The following is an 18,357-nucleotide window of genomic DNA, read 5'->3' as shown; positions in this document are numbered from 1 at the left end:
TGCCCAAGTAAATTATAGTGGCCGTGTTTGTTTCTGAGGCTTGAGAACTTTGAGATAATTTCGATTTTGTAAAAAGTTTTACAAAGAAAGTAAGCTGAAAATTACGTATTTGACCTCGATTTTGATGATATTCATAAAACGAAGTTATAAAACTAATATACCTAGCTGTAGTCTGTAGCAGGTAAGTTTTTTGATCGTAAGAAACATTTAATTATTTTTTTCTTCTTTAATATAATTTTAACACTGATCCTTTAAAATATATGTACGTTTTATTTTTCCACTTATAATCTACGTGTTTTGGTTACTAACCCAACTCAAACCAGTCACAAAATAGTTCCAGGAATCCTTATTCGCTTATGACTCAACAGAAGTCTTCAAAGGCACAAAAGAAACCAGCAGTTGTTCTTGAATACCAATAGAAAAATCTCAGTATTTTACAATACCAGCATAGTTTGAATCAACTTATTTCCTCACAGCAATATCTGGCATAGATAGTCTATTTCCTGTCATTCAGAACCACTTTCGTTTGCTGTTATTGTCAGCCCTTACACGTTCTGCTAGTTCCGTATAAAGGTCGTAGCATACATAAACGATAAGGCATGGACAGCTCCAATCCGATTGACTTGTCATTTGACTTAAAGCCTTAAATTGTGATCATCATCCTCCGAGCCTTTTCCCAAACTATGTTGGGGTCGGCTTCCAGTCTAACCGGATTCAGCTGAGTACCAGTGCTTTACAAGAAGCGACTGCCTTAAATTGTATCTCATATAAAACATTTTATGATGATATGATGATGATGTACAATCAAATCTATTATCGGCTACGGTGGTTGTTCTCATACAAGAAGATATCAACCAGCTGCGCACGACATATGGTGCACTCACTATTCCTTCAGTCTCAACCCGGACGGAAATGAGGAATCACCATCTTTCAGACTACGGGCAAGTGGTTATGAAAGGTTCTAAATGTCACACAATGTAAGTGTAGCGAGCTTGCAGCTTCCCAAAAACGGCTGTGCCTTCAGTGCCGTTTATATGTGCCAAGACCTTAAGGGTCTCTAAGTTGCCGATTTTCATCCACACGTGACCTCTAGGAACCCCATTCAATCTTGACCTTATGTTCTGTATTTTAGGCAGGTAGTCCGACATTTTGAGTCAGGTTGAATTTATTAAGTTAAGGAAAGGTAGGTATTGGAATTATTTATAAGGCAAGCCTTTTGTTTGAGGTTTTTAGATAATCCTTGACTATCATAAGACATTTTGTTTTTACATTAATGTTTACGCAACTATGAGACCGAATTTATGCCAATATAGATTTTTTACAAAAAAAATATTTTTTATGAGTAAATTATTTCGTGTTTTGTCCAGATATTCAATAAATATTTGATGTGGAAAAAACAACATATCAAATAGTTTGATAAATAATTTATACGTTGGGCTGATTCTATACAGGATATTGAGCATAAAATAAATTAAAAAGCAAAAAAAAACATTCAAAATATTTGCAATAGCCAAAATAAATAAAAAACCGCATACCATAACGTTATTGCCGGAGGGTGAAAAACAATAGATTTGAAATGGCCCACGCTATAAACTGGTATAAATAAATAACTTTGAAAGCGGAAGAATAAAGTACCGTACATAACTCTAGTATATATGTTTTATATATGGGATTGTTTTGGGTATTGGCCAAACTGAACACAGTGATACACTATTGAATTTCCTCATAAATATTATGTATTAAGTAGGAAAAGTCGTATTGTGAACATAAAGTTGTGCTTATTGTATTTCGAAAATTGTCTTTTTCACCGGACTATCTAAATGATTTTCATTTGAATTGGTTCAGTACTTTTGGCATGAAAAAGATCCCAAAGAACTGAGAATCCCTACTTTTTTTCAAGACGGCTAAAAAGGCAAATTATTATTATTATTTTTAGCAAACATAAACATATCTAGGTACACAAAAAATTTAAACAACCACAGAAAACTAAATTTTATGAACCGAAACAAAAGGCTGCAAATGAGAAAACCAACATAACTTTAAATAGAGCATCCAATTTTCTTAGAAGGCTTAAACAGTTCGCAACAAGACGGAGAGACAACTGCAGAGTGCTGCACTGCAATGATAAAATAATTACGAACTATGCAAAATTATTGTGTCTGCAATTCTGCACTTATTTAATAATTTGACTTTTTTTATTTATTTAAAAAATCTGCTTCAGAAAGAATAAACCTTGCGTTGAAAACTGGATTAAAATGTAACTTATTATTTACACTAATATATAAATTAAATATATATTATAAAATATAACTTACTTATATATATTGTATACTTATTACTTGACTTATCCAAAATATATACGTAGCTTTAAAAGGAAAGGCACACCTACTTTATGTTTAAGATTACGATATCTCAATTAGGCATTAACAATAACGAAAATAATATTAAAAATTGCTTAATCATCAAAAATTGCTTGAATTTTAATTACAGCCAAGATATCTTCAGTTGTCCGTATTTCATAACACAGACATCACAATAAAACCAAGTAAATACCTACTTCAAATATTGTTTGTCCTACCGTCTAAATGAGTTCCTTAAGCTACCTCAAACGATGCGTCCTAGCCCCGACAAATTCTTTATCCGCAATTTGTTCCAAGACAAACGGGCGAAAATTTACAGGGGTTCATCAAAATTCTAGGGTTCCGCGAAGAATTTATTATACTGAGTCCCGGATAAATTTGGATAATATCGACGTCTTTGTGCGAAGCCGAAAAGGCCTGACGTTTTGTACTGGATAAAGCTGCCCCGATTTTGCTGTAGTTGACAATTTTGTAGTAACATAGTGCCAATAATTTATGAGAAGTAGGTAATGGTAACACAGCTTTAAAATTTCGAATATGTATAAGTTATTAAGTAACGATGTTTCATGCCAAACAATAAACATAGAAGCATCCATAGATACCTACTACATCTAACAGACATTTCACATGGCCATATTCATGCACACAAATTGTTGACCTGTACGGGTGGTTGAATTTATGGTCAATATAGGAATTACCACATCATAACCAGACTATGAATCTTGCAGTTGAAAACTGAAAGGTTACCCAATTTTAAATGATACTCAAGCATCATTCTATCACTTTCACATTCTGTGAATTTTAAGTAAAAACCAAACTTAAAATAAATATTTCAATGTTAGCACCTATTTATTCAACATTATTTCTAACTTTATCAAGGGTTTTATGTTATAAAAGACCCTATAAAAATAGTGGACCATTAACCAAGCTATTTGGGCAACGAGTTCAGGTCATTAACAGTACGTACCTACTCCTAATTTGGTACTAGCACTTGACTTTTATGCTTCAATCTAGTGTATCGATGCTCGTTGACTACTAATGTGAAGACAAGATGGCTGTCTCATACCTACTGCTCATTACAGACTTTGTTATTAAATTAAGTACGCTATGAAAAAGTCTTTGAACTGCTATGCCCGTAAAGAATAATTTATAAAGATATCTATTAAATACGTTTTACACATTGTACAACGGCGCACTTAACGCCTTAGAAGTTTTCTACTAATCTACATTTGGGTTATGGCGAAATAATAGTGGTAGGTGCAAAGCTTCTAGAGGTATTTTTAATAGTTAAGTAGAGTGAAAAATATGTAATAAATGATAATTTAGTTTTGAAAACATCCCAATAAATTCTTCGAATTATCTTATTCTGGAATTATGCAGACGTTAAACATGTCAAAACGCCCGTCACTGGTACAAGTACTTTAAAGCTAATACTGGAACTACAAGACCGATTTTAAAAATTCTTTCACTGTGAGAAAAGTGATAACCCATTTATCTAGAAAAGCTGTGCTGAGCAGTTCCTACGGGACACGGGTGAATATAACCTATAAGTTTAACATATTTTCTTAGAGACGGAATATAACTTTACAGCTTTAAACCATCCAGCCATACGAAAAATAGTTCGTAAGTATCTTACGAAGATACATTTACGAAGACACATTAAATCAATATTTAGGAGGAATTGCATAATAAAATAGAATGTTATCTCACCCAGTAAACATTTCAGCAAACTGCGCTTTATACGATCCAACTTAGCGCATTTGGTTTAAATATTACACAACTATAGTTATTTATTAGACACAGCATGATTATGATCCAACAGCCCTACACTCTCAAATCAACCTTATGCTGACTGCATACAGTTGCAAATTCAATGCAGAGTGTAGACTAATGTATCATGAAAAATTGTTTGCCAATATTCTGGATGAGTTTTTTCGAGTTTATGGTCTATTTATCATTCGAATACCCTGAGGCAACTTCCTCGTAGTAAAAAGGGAATGAAAAGTGTCGAATAAATTGCAAAAAGACGCCATATTGTGTACGAAACGATCGCCATGAAAGAGAATTCGTTATATTGTGAGGATTTCTGCTTTTCGTCGGCTATTTTATGTTTTAAGTGTTTTGAATAGGATTTCTTTAAATCTGTTTGTAATAGATGGTTGGAAGCAATCATTCCGAGTTTTTGTATGTTAATGTTTAAGTAGGAATTAATACCTGTTTATACTTCTGTCAGCTTTTTAATTATGTAGGATGATCATCATGATTATCATAATTTATATAATTCAATGAGAGTATGATTGATTTTCCTTGAAATATTTACCTTGTTAATGAAAAAATCTGTAATAACATTTCACTTTTTTATTTTATCAATACAATGCAAGTATTGTAACTTCTGAAACCGAGTAATCAATTGTAATTACCTGTATAGTATGCTGAAGAATATTAATCTATATTGACTATACGTATTCATGTAAACCTTAGATTAATCTCCTAAGTTATTCCAATATAACACAATTAATACAAGGAATCCACTAAATTACGTATTAATTAATGAACACAAAACCTATACATGGATTCAATAATTACCTTGATGAAATACAAGAATCTGTATGAACTTACTTATCAATAATGTATACTAATATATAAAGAGGAAAGATTTGTTTGTAAGTATCGAATTAGGCTCCGAATTTACAGAACCGATTTTTCTTAGATCACCTTCAACAATTAGAAAGCTTTGCTGCCTAAGCTGTAGATGGGCTATTTTTGTCCAGGTGTGGTAAGAAGTTTCCCCAGGTCGCAGGTGTTTTGTAAAAAATAATTTACAAAATTATGTCAAACCAAAAAAGAAAACAACTAGGATTGCATAAATCATCTGAGTAATATAGCTACTGCTCACCATGTACCAGGGCAGCATAAAATACATGGAGTATAAATCCCTTGAGACGCGAGTGAAACCGCGTGAAACATCTAGTCTACTAATATTACATTAGCAAAAGAAATTGATATATCATATTCAATCATAATTAATAACATATAACATTCGATTCAATAAGTCATTACTCCGACGTATGCTTCTAATAAGGACTCATTAATTGCTAATGAATATATGAATGTACATTACATAAATGTATATAGAATGTATATAATTTTTCCTTCATCAATTCCCGGGAGAAAGTACCAAAATGGTAAGAAAAAATGTTGTGTATTGAATGGATATTAAGGCCTAGCGGAGATGATAAATGATTCAGGTAATATGTACATAATTAATTCATGTATATGACTATGATGAAAAAAAATGTTTTTCATACTATCCTTTCAATTTAGAAAATTTTGTTGTGGTATGTGATCTATGGGTTTCAAATCAATCAGGCCATGGGTTTTCATCTACATACAAAAATTGCTACATCATTTCACCCCTTAGGAGTAAAATTTCGCAAAATTCTTGGGACTATAAAATGGTTATTTTTGCAGAAAGCGTACCCCTTGTAGATTCTGAACCTTCGTGATGCTGACTCAGTAATTTTCATTTCAATATTTACATAGCCATATAAAACTCTATTGAGGTCAACTTAATATGCTGATTTCTAATTACAAGCGGTCACGAAAAACAAAGTAATTTTACCCCTAAACTTAATTAACAAGTTGTGACGTCACTGTCGAGTGTAATATCGAAACTCCTTCGTGAGAGGGACTTGTGACGTCATTTTGTGACCCTGAGACCGTTTCTTCGACTATTGTTCAGTAAATTGCAAGCATTGAGTTGCATGGGATGACGTAATGAAGAAATTACATGTAGTTAGTAATAGGTCAAAGCGTGATTGGTAGGAATTATTCCGCGTATCCAATGAAGTATGTAAAGATTAAATAAATTTTTACATTAATAATACGTAAAACATTGAGTGTAGGTAACTAAAATATGCTTTTATATTGATAAGGTAGGTTTTTGTCGCAAAAACACATACGCTAACTTTTCTGCGCGCAGCACGCATCGTCGTGCGGAAAAACCGATAAGAAAATCCGTGAAAAATGTTCCGTGTATTTACAATTTCATTTCATGGGAAATAAAAAAAAACCTCACTTGGCATTTGAAGACCAAAACAACATTCAACCATTTCCTTCATCGACGAATCGGTCAATAGATTTCCCATAAAAAGAATCATAACGCCATCATTTTGAGAGCCTATCCGTTATGCCGCCCATTCAATTCGCACTAATATAATTTTATTGGCTACGCGATAATATTTACTGTCAACGATTGGCGCTCTGATTGGTTGATTAAATACAAGCCCGCTGATTAAACGAGTCCTATTGGTCTATTGCGAATGTGGCGTTTTTGTGGGCTATAAAACAGGCTTTTTCGAGATACGTTCGGGATTGATATGGGCACATTTTCTTGTTTTTGTCGAGTTTTATTACGAAAGTTTTTGTAGAACTAATTCGATAAGAAACATTTGGATTGGTTTTTTGTTTGGGGAAAAGACAGCTGAGTAATTTGGAATGGCGGTCGGTGTTTTAGAGTTTTCTTTCAGAAAGAATATTTGCTTTTCGTGGTTTCCGTTATTTGATGTTCAAAACTCCAACAAACGCTTTTGATGGTTAAACTTGGTTCTGTATAGGTAAAAGTTTTCGTCATACTTTTTTTCCTTCTTATAGGGGTAAAATTTTGTGAATGCAAAAATAAGATTAAGTATTGTGTTTTACAGTAGGCTGCTAAATCAATTGAGGTTAGAATTAAGGATTCCTTTAGGTTTCTATATATATCCAGAACCTTCAAGTATGTAGTCTAGCGACGTGGGTGAAACAGTAGAAAAAAAAAACTTAATACAAAAAAAATATATTAGAACATTTATGAATAAACCCAGACAGAAAACGCTAAACAAAATTGACAATGCCAAACAAAAGACGACGCAAAATCACCTTCTAACCTTCATGGGCCATTGATAATAATTTTTCGCGATATTTCACAAGCAATTTTGTGTCTTACGCTTTTGACATAAGGGTGGTTTTGCCTTGTAGAATTATGGTATACAGTGTATAAATTGAAGAGGTGCTAAAGCAAATTGATGTTGACAGTGTAATCTGAGTCTCATTTGTTTAGTAGAACGTTAATCGTGTTATGATTTAATCTTATGTGTAAGTAACTTAATATCTAATTAGACTTGATAAGCACAACGTAGTTGTGCTGAAAACTAACTTACATATATTGAGATATATTCGATTCAAGAAATGTAACCTGAAATGTGTCTTTTAGAATTAATAATAATTTAAATTCGCTTTGAGACTATAAGTAGAGGACTATAAGTAGGTAAAGTATGATTGGTTCAGGCATACTCAAACATGCTTTTAAAAATATTCGCGGGTCATCTTTTAGCACAATTTTGAGTTCATTTGATAAATTATATTTACATGCAATTATTAACTGTTTTCTAGAGCAAGTAGACCAGAAGCTTTTGTGCTTATCTAAGCCATTCAGTACCACACACCTGCAGAATCTCCTCTTTAGACCACCTAGAGCTAGAAACACATATAGATACCCCTACACCTCGTTACTGCTTCCATTTACTAAAACAGCAAGCGAGATAAACGTGCCACATAGTATAGTATACTATAGTGCCTCACCGACTCCACATTGTCTCCCGTACGACCTATTTCCAAAAATAACTGCCTACCCACAGGCTGAAACTTAGACTGCAATGTGGGTCGCACTTGTGTCGTCTGCCTAAATCGATATTATGCTGTGCTTAGTTTTAATTAATTTTGAAGAAGGTTATGTATAAAGAGTAAACTGTCGGCCGATGGTTGGATGATATTTATTTTCAACGGAACCATAAAACTAATGAAATTTTTTTCTCATTCTAATACTGGCCAGATACATGATCATAATGTGCGCATTACTATTCACCTCCACACTAATATATTTATATGATTTTTATGTATCATGTTTCATTTCAAATAATTCCTGGTACCAGTACCTTATATTGGGTGGTGTGTCGTACCTAATCACATGATATTCTATGGCGAATTGTAAAAAAATTAACCTAATCCATTCAGTGGTTTAGCCACAGGAGTCATTTTCATTTACAACATCTTGTCATTATGTGCGACACACCATATATATTATTTACTGTTACTGTTAACTTTACAGACATTTTTAATTAATAAAAGCAACCCTATTAAGACTCAGAAATATAGCTATTTCATTTGAGATATTTCAGCAAACATAGAAATACATAATAAAACCGAAACACAATCAACCAATATCCTAAAAGCGAAATCCAAACCCACATGCAAAGACTTAAAAGCAAACTATTTGTTAGCAAACTGAAAAATACCACATTAAGTACACAATAGTTCCAATACTTCGGAACAACGGCTTCATACTTTTATCTGTTTGGCTGGTAAACAAACTTATTTACTTACAGCGTCCCGTTACTCAAAGAACTGCAACTGCCATGAGAGGTAGTTCTATTTACGGAGCTCATTTTACCTTCTATTTGTTCTTTCTAAAGGTAGAACTTTAAAGGATTTTTCAGTACCTACTGAATGTTGCAAAAATGCTGCTCAGAATAGCTCGTAGCTCACCAAGCGCGGTCGGTCTTTGGATGCGTGACCATATTTTCATGACGAATTCTCTTGTTTTTCGGAAGACACTTTCAATTAGTGGGTCTCAGCAGTCATTTGAACATCCTTGGCAGTCGATACGAGTATTTAAGAGTTTGCTCAGAAATCTGAGCAGAGGGCCTCCATCCAGCTAGACTGGAAACCGATCCTAACATAGACGACTGAAGAGGATGAACCATGATGAGGATGATCGACGATCGACTCGCGCCATAGAGCCAAGGAGATCATCAAGGGAAAACATGTATGTTTTGAAGAATTCAGACCATTGCTTTCAGAATTAACTCATCCATATTGCCTCATATACGTACAAAACAGTCTGCTCTTCATCATCATAACCGACTAAAATAAACTCAAGTACAGAAACAAACAATATTTCTTCTACTTCAAAGATGGTGCATCATTGTTTGAAGCAGCCAACAAATCATTTTTTATCGTGGAGAACAAAAGAACCTAGCGGAGGTGCCATAATGGAAAATTCCCTAAGAAAGTAGCGCGTCAAAATGCCGGTATGCGGGGGACGAGAAACGTTACTGTCTTCTCACTTATACGCCTTCCTTGAACCCGACCATCTTTTGTAAAGCCAAAAAATCGTTGACAGATGTCAAAAGAACCCGAGCGCCTCGTTAGTGATCGTTTAGGTCTTTTCCACCGTACTAAGTTGACCTAGAACGCGCAAGACCTACCTGCATTATGGCATCTCCGCTCATTCCTTACTGCGTGTTTTTTATCCTCTTTCATAAGCCGAACATTATTCGGGTTGGCGAAAACATCCGATGATTTACGATGCTACACGCGCTCCGAGTTTACGAGCTCAATTTTTTGTATGATCAAGTGGCGCTAGTTATGAGAGGTTTTCATTGAATAATGAAACGTATTGCAGTTGTTAACTTTTTTTATTCGAGTGTATTATTCGCTGCAGTTGCTTTTTCAGAAGCTGAAAATAGATATCCATTTAGGAATGTAGTAGGAGGGGCAGTTTTTATACACATGTTTTTTTTTTTCACTAAACATAAATATCATTACTTTTACATAATGTTTTTTTTTTGTTTTCATTGTACATAAATAAACAATATAACGTTTACATAACATAGACATAATTGATATTGTTTGTTCTTCTTAATTATTTTTGAACTTGATAAACTATATTTTTTTTAGAATAGAATTTTTATTTTGCAAATATGGCAAGTGATGATATGATAGTGTAAGATATATTCGTAGATATCTGTAAAACACTTATTTCTGCACCTTCTAAATGGCAAAATAAGCTCACAATGGGATCGTTCAAAAGAGTTATCATGGCATTTGAACACAAAAGACTCCATGCATGAGTGTTATTTTTGCAAGTTATTCAGATTTTTTAAACTATCCAGTTTTAAAAATAAAATTGGGCATACCTACTTTTTATTTCTGTACCTACACTATTTTATTCTTCTCCATAAAAACATAAATACTCGAGAACACAATACCACATCACACAAATACCGATTACCTCGTTGAATTCAAGTCACGTTACGGTTAAACTACGAAGATGCAGTTTTGTCGAGGCCGCCCGTCGCGCCTTAACGAGCGGCCCAAGGCCTCGTCGAAAAACTCGATAAGAGAGGAATTTGTTCAATGACATACCCAGATGAATGCTCGAGCGTTTGTGAGATAAATTCGTAAGCGATCTAGGTTATTTGTCTAGTCGTGTTAGGTAGACAAATTCTGTATTAATTTTATATGGTAAAGCTGATGAAAATGTTGTCTGGTACAAGTGCAGCGCCAGAAATAACAGGTCCAATAAAAAAAATGTTAGTGTAAGACAGTTCATATAAGGAAGGCCACTTTTTGTCTGAATGCAAAGAGTAGTTCCTACAATTTTAGTAGGGTAAGTCATGGTAATGAATACAAATGTCAATACCAGGACACTTAAAATATTGAAAATATTTCAGTTCAAAAAATAAGTTAAGAATTTCAGTAATGACAGCACAGCTAGAGCATAAAATACCAAAACCATTATCAAATAGAAAAATAATAATCAAGCCAAAAGCTTTTCATTATTTACGGTAACATAAATTGTGAACCAGTCGCACTATGATTAATTACAAGATAAATATAAAAACTTATAATTCATATTAACTTTCATGCATGGCTAGACATTTCATTTGGAGGGAATCCCTGTGGAGCTTAAATATTGTTCCACAACTGTATAATTACGAATTGCAAAAATATTTCTGCAGATTAACAGATAGCTATACATGTACACTTATACACTTGTACACTTACATATTTTACTATGTACACCAATTTTCATATTTTGGAACTATATTAAAGTAGGTGTTCTCTTCCAGATAAACTTAAGATGGAGAGACAAGAAGGAAAAGAACAAGAGTGTTTTCACCTACAGTGAGTGGAAAATACGGTCAAAAAATACACCAGAGTGAAAAAGCTGTAAAGGTCGTCGATAGAAATACGTTATTGATGACTTTTATTTCTTATAAATTCCATTAAAAATCACTTGGAGAAATTACTAACGTTTTTATAAAGCTCATTAGAAATTGCTTCGCTTATAAGCAAGCCTTTTGATTTTAAAGGCTGCTATTAAAATTGACTTAAAACTAGGACACGCTATATAAATTTGCATTTGTTAAAAAAATTTGCTAAACCAATATTTAGTTAGCAATGTAGTACAAAATAATAAGAAACTAACATTAATAAATGGTGGTGCTGCACGCGAACTTGTCACGCCACATAATCTTTTTAACTGAACACATTATACGAAAAGGCCATTGAAATAATTTTTAATTATAATTAAAAATTTCGCCTTGAGACTTGATATAAATTGTGTGCATGAAATGGACAAAAACAAATTGATTTTGTTAGAGGCAAATAAAAGAATGACGTTGACATGAATCATGATAAAATTTTTAAAGCAATGTGTCTTAAGTATTTGATTCTATATAAAATCGACTTCTGGAAAAACTTAAAACCTAAAAAACTGTTTAAAAACACTACTTTTAGGCGCTACTTTTAGGTTATGAACTAAACAAAGTTGCAACACCGACTTCTAAACCGATGCACCTGAAAGTAGTTTCATTTGGTTTTAGTGTTTTTAGATGTCTGTTTTGTTTTGATTTTTTTTTTCTAAAATCAACTTGACAGTCAGATGGAGCAGATACTCAAAGAATTTATAATATCTGTAAGAAATGATTGATGGAAAGCGTATTGAACTCTTTATACTTTGTTTACAAAATCTCTCCTCACTGAAATGTCTATTTACAGAAATCGAGTTTGGACCGTCTTAATTTAGTCGTAACTGTTTTCATTTCATGATGTTTAACAAGTATAACGGTTAGTGTTTTACGTTCCGTTATGCGACGGTTACTTATTATTAGACTTTGCCAGTAAAAAACAATGTATCATTATCGGTGCAGCATATATTTTTCTTCTATACACTGTGTCAAAAACTTAATAATCAAATAATTTATAGCATAAACATAATTGTGTAATTTACTTTTTAGCTCGTACTGTTATACTCCTGGGCGTACTCTCCGAATATATAGAATGATCCCACCATGTCTGTCATAACAGAAAAATCGCTAAAATAACCACATCCATGACCCAAATTGGTTCCAAAAATAACATTATTTACCTGAAGTTAATTATAAACGTTTTTAGCTTCTAAACGACCAATTAACCCGTAAATGCAGAGCAATATACGTAGCAACAAAACAAGTAATCAACCCTGTCAATGCCGAGGTATTGCAGTACGTTACTGCTTGACCCGTTTTGTTACCGACACTCCTTGATTTGAGTGGCTCCGAGTCTAATAACGTTTGTAGGGGAAATACGAGTGCAGTACTCGTATGTAATAAAGTGACCTTTTTGGTTTTGTGGGGTCTTTAAGTGATCGTTTGTGTATCAGTATTGAGAGAGGTCAGAAATTACATTATGTGGTGAGGAAAAGCTTGTACATATTTTTGCTTTATTTTTAAATTTATTAATAGCCAGACCTTTCATCAATACCTATTCCTTTTGAACTATACTACAAAATATTTAGTTATATAGCACAAAATAGAAAAATAGAATGTAATCAACCCTGTCAATGCCGAGGTATTGCAGTACGTTACTACTTGACCCGTTTTGTTACCGACACTCCTTGATTTGAGTGGCTCCGAGTCTAATAACGTTTGTAGGGGAAATACGAGTGCAATACTCGTATGTAATAAAGTGACCTTTTTGGTTTTGTGCGGTCCTTAAGCGGGGAATGGATATCGTTTGTGTATCAGTATTGAGAGGTCAGAAATTACATTAATTAGGGAGGAAATACTTGTACATAATATTGCCTTATTTATAAAATTATAATTATACTAGCGTCTACCAGTGGTTTCACCAATATTTCTTTGGGAACTATTGTTTACATCCGGATTAAATGTAACCTAACGCTTTTCTCGATAAATGTTCTATCTAACACTGAAAAAATAATATAAAAAGTGATTCCTAAGATGAGCGCGTAAAAATAAACTTTTCAGCTTTATAATATCAGTGTAGATTTTAGTAACCTGTCAATTTATTTAGAAAATGTGTACAAAAAGTCTAGATCAAATTAATTCAAGAGCCACTTGATTTAGAGACAAATAACATATCCTTTATTACAAATAAATACAGCAAATACACAAGATTGTTTGAAGCTACTTATTTCTCAAATTAACTAAACAAAAAAACACAGTAACTTATTACTGACAAGTAGGACGCAATTCTCACAAGAAAATGAACAATTTACTCGTAACATTTCAAGAATTTTGATGAGATCCTGAATCATTTTGCTGTCCCAAAAAAATAATAATTCTCTTTTAATATTGGAGGGAAACTAATTTTGTGTTTTTGTTGAGAATACAAAGGATTGAAATAAAGGTAAAAAATGTGGAATAGACTAATGTCTATGACACACCTACATCAGTACAAAATATTATAGACACTAAGTATGTATACATATAAACCTGCCTACCCAAATCGCAGATTCCAAAGACAGTCATTATACTGAAAAACTTGTTTTCAGTAAATATAGTTATATTTAGGAGTAACTTTAAAAAGTAAAAGTCTTTAAAGTAGTTTACTCAAAAATAAATGTTTTAAAATCATACTAGATCCTCACCAGCGTACCTACCTACCTACGCGTAATGACGAATTTGCAATTCCATCAAAAATATGTAAAATTCTCTTACTCGGAATTTAATAGGTTTGTTTTTCCTACACGAACGGCTTCCTCAGTACTGAAACGGTAACTGTTTGATAATAATATTTGCATAACTTTTAACTGCCCGTTAGTCTAACTAGTTAACTCTGGGTCTTGGAGTCGATTTCTGTGTCAAGCAGAATAGAATACAAATCATCTCCCGAGCCTTTTCCCAACTGTGTCGGGGTGGCTTCCAGTCTAACCAGTGCTTTACAATTAGCGACTGCCTATCTGACCTCCTCAACCCAGTTACCTGGGCAACCCAATACCCCTTAATTAGACTGGCAGGTAGCAGAAAAATATACTATTAGCATAAGATGAATAAGGTACCACTTAACATGGTGATTAAAAACATCTACGAATTAAGAATTTTCTTTAACTTGTAAGGTACATCAGCGTTTATTGGACCCAACATCACATTTCAGCAAATCTCAAAGAAGAAATAGTATATTATATACATCTCCTTATCATAGATTCATAAAGCTACAAGGATATTATAAATCCATTATGAAAGAAAAACGCCTCCTTACAAAAGGTTCTAAGAAATCAAACAATACTCCTACTCTATGATTAATTCACCAACTTCCAAACCTCGCCCAAAAAACCAGACTAGACATCCCGATATTTATAGAACGCTATAAATAAATGACTTATGAAGGTTAATCAGTCATAACGATAACAGAAATCAAACACGTTATATTTATTGCAGACCATAAACAAAACCAGAGACTTCAGGAAATATAAATTACCATAAACAAATTTTAGCGTTCGGAAAACGAAAATGTATTTTTTATTATCACATAGCCACCCACATGCTAGGAATGGGCTATATTTTATGTTCACGGGTTTCATTTGACTTCAGAATTATTCTATCGTAAATGATTTGTCGTATAAACTTTTTCTAAGTTCGGGATTGATCTGGATATGTTATTGAAACTCACCTATGTATTTATTTCTTGTCATTGCAAATAAAATATTGACAGTAAGTTCCTAAGCAAGTCTATTAGTCCAGCTAAGTCTGCATCTTCATTTAATAAACCTGGCTAAATGAAGTCAATACCTATTTGACTTCCACAGTAACGGACTTATCTACCAAGTTTTGCCTTCCTTAGACAGGCATGATCATCATACATTCTGGCTTTTGCTTAACATTGAAAAAAGCAAAGATCTTTAATGACAGCAATGACCAACAACCTAACTCGCACTAAGAGAAAAGATGAGATCTTAATTTGAAAAAGCACCATCTATTCCGACCACAGCCAAAACAGTTTAACATTTATGAAGGTATGTGGCTGCTATTGAGCCACAAGCCCCTCTGCAATGTACCATTCTATTTTGCATCTTATATAAACAGATACAACATTGCTTATCTATAGCTTGAAGAGAAGCCAAGATTGAGAGACATGGATCCAAGATTTGCTTTGACCTGACTCAAACTAACTTGGCATACTTGAGAAGCGATAAAGTTTCTTAATAGCTTTTGTTGCCTTACTTATGCGAAGGCTTATTTTTGTTTACGATTGTAGGCAATACGGATGACTTTCCTGCTTTTAGAAAGGTTGTTAGGTATCTGTATCAGGTATAGATTGCCAAACTTGTGTCTCGTCTTTTGTCGTCTTTAAGAATGAACCTAAAGATAAAGTACAAATAAAAAGAAATTAGTTTTATTTGACTTCACTGTAACACAGCCATTTTGGGCTTCATTTCTTAAAAACCCTGCTTCACTTACTGTTAGTTTTTCATGGGACAGCAATTTACCAATTTTAATTATGTGAAATACCTTTCACATAATTAAAATTGACAGCATATGAAATATAATATAGATAAGTTTAATTCTGTAAATAGAAGAAATCTTAGTAGAGTTATAACATATACTTGTATTCGAAGGACTTTAATAAAATGTGATTGAAGCCCATGAAACGCGATTCTAACTGCCTGTAAGAATCCGTTGAGGAAAAGATACAAATTGAATTTATCACATGAACTATTCTGGATAGTTCTGAAGAATTCTTCACAGCCTTAAGGTGTTGCCTCAAAGTGGGAGATAGGAGATTCCTGTAAGATTTATAAGGAAAAATAGATTCTAAAATCAGATAGATTATGTATATACCTATATATTTTTAAGGATAGCTATTTGTGCCAAAATGTCTATTTATAAAGCATGTTCTAAGGGTTCTGGGTGGCTAAGAAGGAGCCTTTTGAACCCAATCTAATTATTCGCACACGCTCTTTTAAGTTAAAGAAAATTGTACAAAATAATTACAAAATCATCGTTCACGTATTTGAAATACAGGTTAATTAATCGACCTAAAAAATACCATACCTTAGAAAGAGGTTCTCAGCTTGGATATGGAGGTACAAAATACTACAATGCAATATATTATGTTTGTTGTACCATAAAATTAAACCTGAAGAATCATTACTATTCCGTAGTCCGCCGCTTACGGAGGATACATAGGTTCTATCAATCTATTTTTTTTTTATATTGTTTTACTATTATATTAGCATACCTACCATCAAGAAATGTAATATTAAGTATTCAATTTTTAAGGCAAAAATATAGCATCTAATATTTCAGACTTCTCGTGACCAGAAGGCTGGCTATTACCTCGGACAAAGAATCAGCATGGCGATCCAACGAGGTAATGCTGCCAGCCTCTTGGGCACGCTCCCAGTTGACAGCGATGGGGACGAATTTTTTGACGCTTTTTAGTTGTTTTACTAGGATAGTTATTGATATTTATTGTAAATATCTATGTAAATAATATTTCAGTATTTCACAAGCTAAACATTTTTTTCCTTAAAGTTTTTATCTAAAAACTTCTACAAAATTCCTGGGATACACTTAGTAAAGAATTCAATGAATAAATTAAAAAGGTTGGATTACCATGATACTCCGATTAGTAAATCACACCGTACCCTTTAACACCTTACCCGACTTGATGGAGAAATTTGCATTTTGAAAGGTAACATTAATATTATTTATTGACGAAGGCTTTATTTTTAGGAGGCTGAGATTTTTTCTATTTTTATACTTAATTTTTATATACATAAAATTCAGATAGGCGTGGTTTTTTGTACCTAGTATAATTTATTTTATTTAAATTATATTATGTTAAAATATAGGTTTTTAATACACCATACATTTGCAGTAGACACACCAAAAGCGTATTTAATATAAAATGGCATTTTGTATATCTAATTTATGTAAGTAACGGTAACAATACTAATCATCATCATTCATTAAAAAAATGCTCCTAATTAAAATGAAAAAAGTAATGAGATATTGTAATAGAATCCGGTTATTTTACTTACAAGTAGGTTAATAAAAATACAAGATTCAATTAGACTGTTAGAAGTATATTACAAAAATAAATAATACCTAAATATATAAACAAATAGAATTTACTTTTGTATCGATTTTTTTACACTAAACCTTTTATTTCATAACATAGGATTCGTAAAATAAAAATGGTGTAAAAGGTCAAGTAAACAGTTCTGTAGGATACGACTTACATTCAAAGTGAAAAAATTCATTAATACATTTTATAAATTAACGAACACTTAATTGAAAAATCAAGTAGGTATTACCAAAATCCAGTAACAGAACAAACCAAAGAAAGTCAAAGTAACTTTCAGAAAACCGAACGAAATTAAATAATTAATCCAATATAAAACTAGGTACGAACCTGTCAAGACTTTCCGAAGCCACACAACGAGAAAAATAATTTACAACAGTCACCTAAAACACTACACTGATTATTCTAAAAATACTTAATTAATTTTTACACAACACGAACATATTATTTTACACTGATATTATTTGGTATAATATTTGGTATACGATACGGGATTCGTATTTGATACGACGTAGCGTCAGTTGGTGAGTCTACGCGAAACTGCCGTAGCAGGCAAAGTTGGTATACGTAGACCGATGTGCGCACGCTTAGGCTTGCCACAGATGGTGCGATTGCGTTTGAATCGCGCGATTATTTTCAACAAAATGCTTTATTATTTCATGATTTATTTGTTGATGTCTTTATTCGGCTTTTGTTTGGTAAAGGGATGACTTTTAATTGTTTTGGGTAATATTTTTTATTTGTTTGATGTTGCCATTTGTGGGACGGGCGAGTGGTTTTTATTGATAAAGGTTAAGCTGTG

At 32.9% G+C, this 18,357-nt stretch overlaps 1 protein-coding gene across 1 annotated transcript in view; it reads right to left on the bottom strand.

The window, feature by feature from the left end:
• LOC110373281 (head-specific guanylate cyclase) overlaps positions 1–18,099 on the bottom strand; it is a 92,981-nt gene extending 74,882 nt beyond the window's left edge. Inside the window, exon 1 of the mRNA XM_064039460.1 lies at positions 17,886–18,099. The gene's annotated coding sequence lies outside the window, so the exon portion shown is untranslated. The remainder of the gene's footprint in view (positions 1–17,885) is intronic.
• Between the last annotated feature and the right edge of the window lie 258 nt (positions 18,100–18,357).

Source organism: Helicoverpa armigera, chromosome 19 (genome assembly GCF_030705265.1).
Source record: "Helicoverpa armigera isolate CAAS_96S chromosome 19, ASM3070526v1, whole genome shotgun sequence".
Taxonomy (NCBI): domain Eukaryota; kingdom Metazoa; phylum Arthropoda; class Insecta; order Lepidoptera; family Noctuidae; genus Helicoverpa; species Helicoverpa armigera.
Note: the sequence above shows the minus strand (reverse complement) of the source record. Positions and strands in the feature narration are given on the sequence as shown.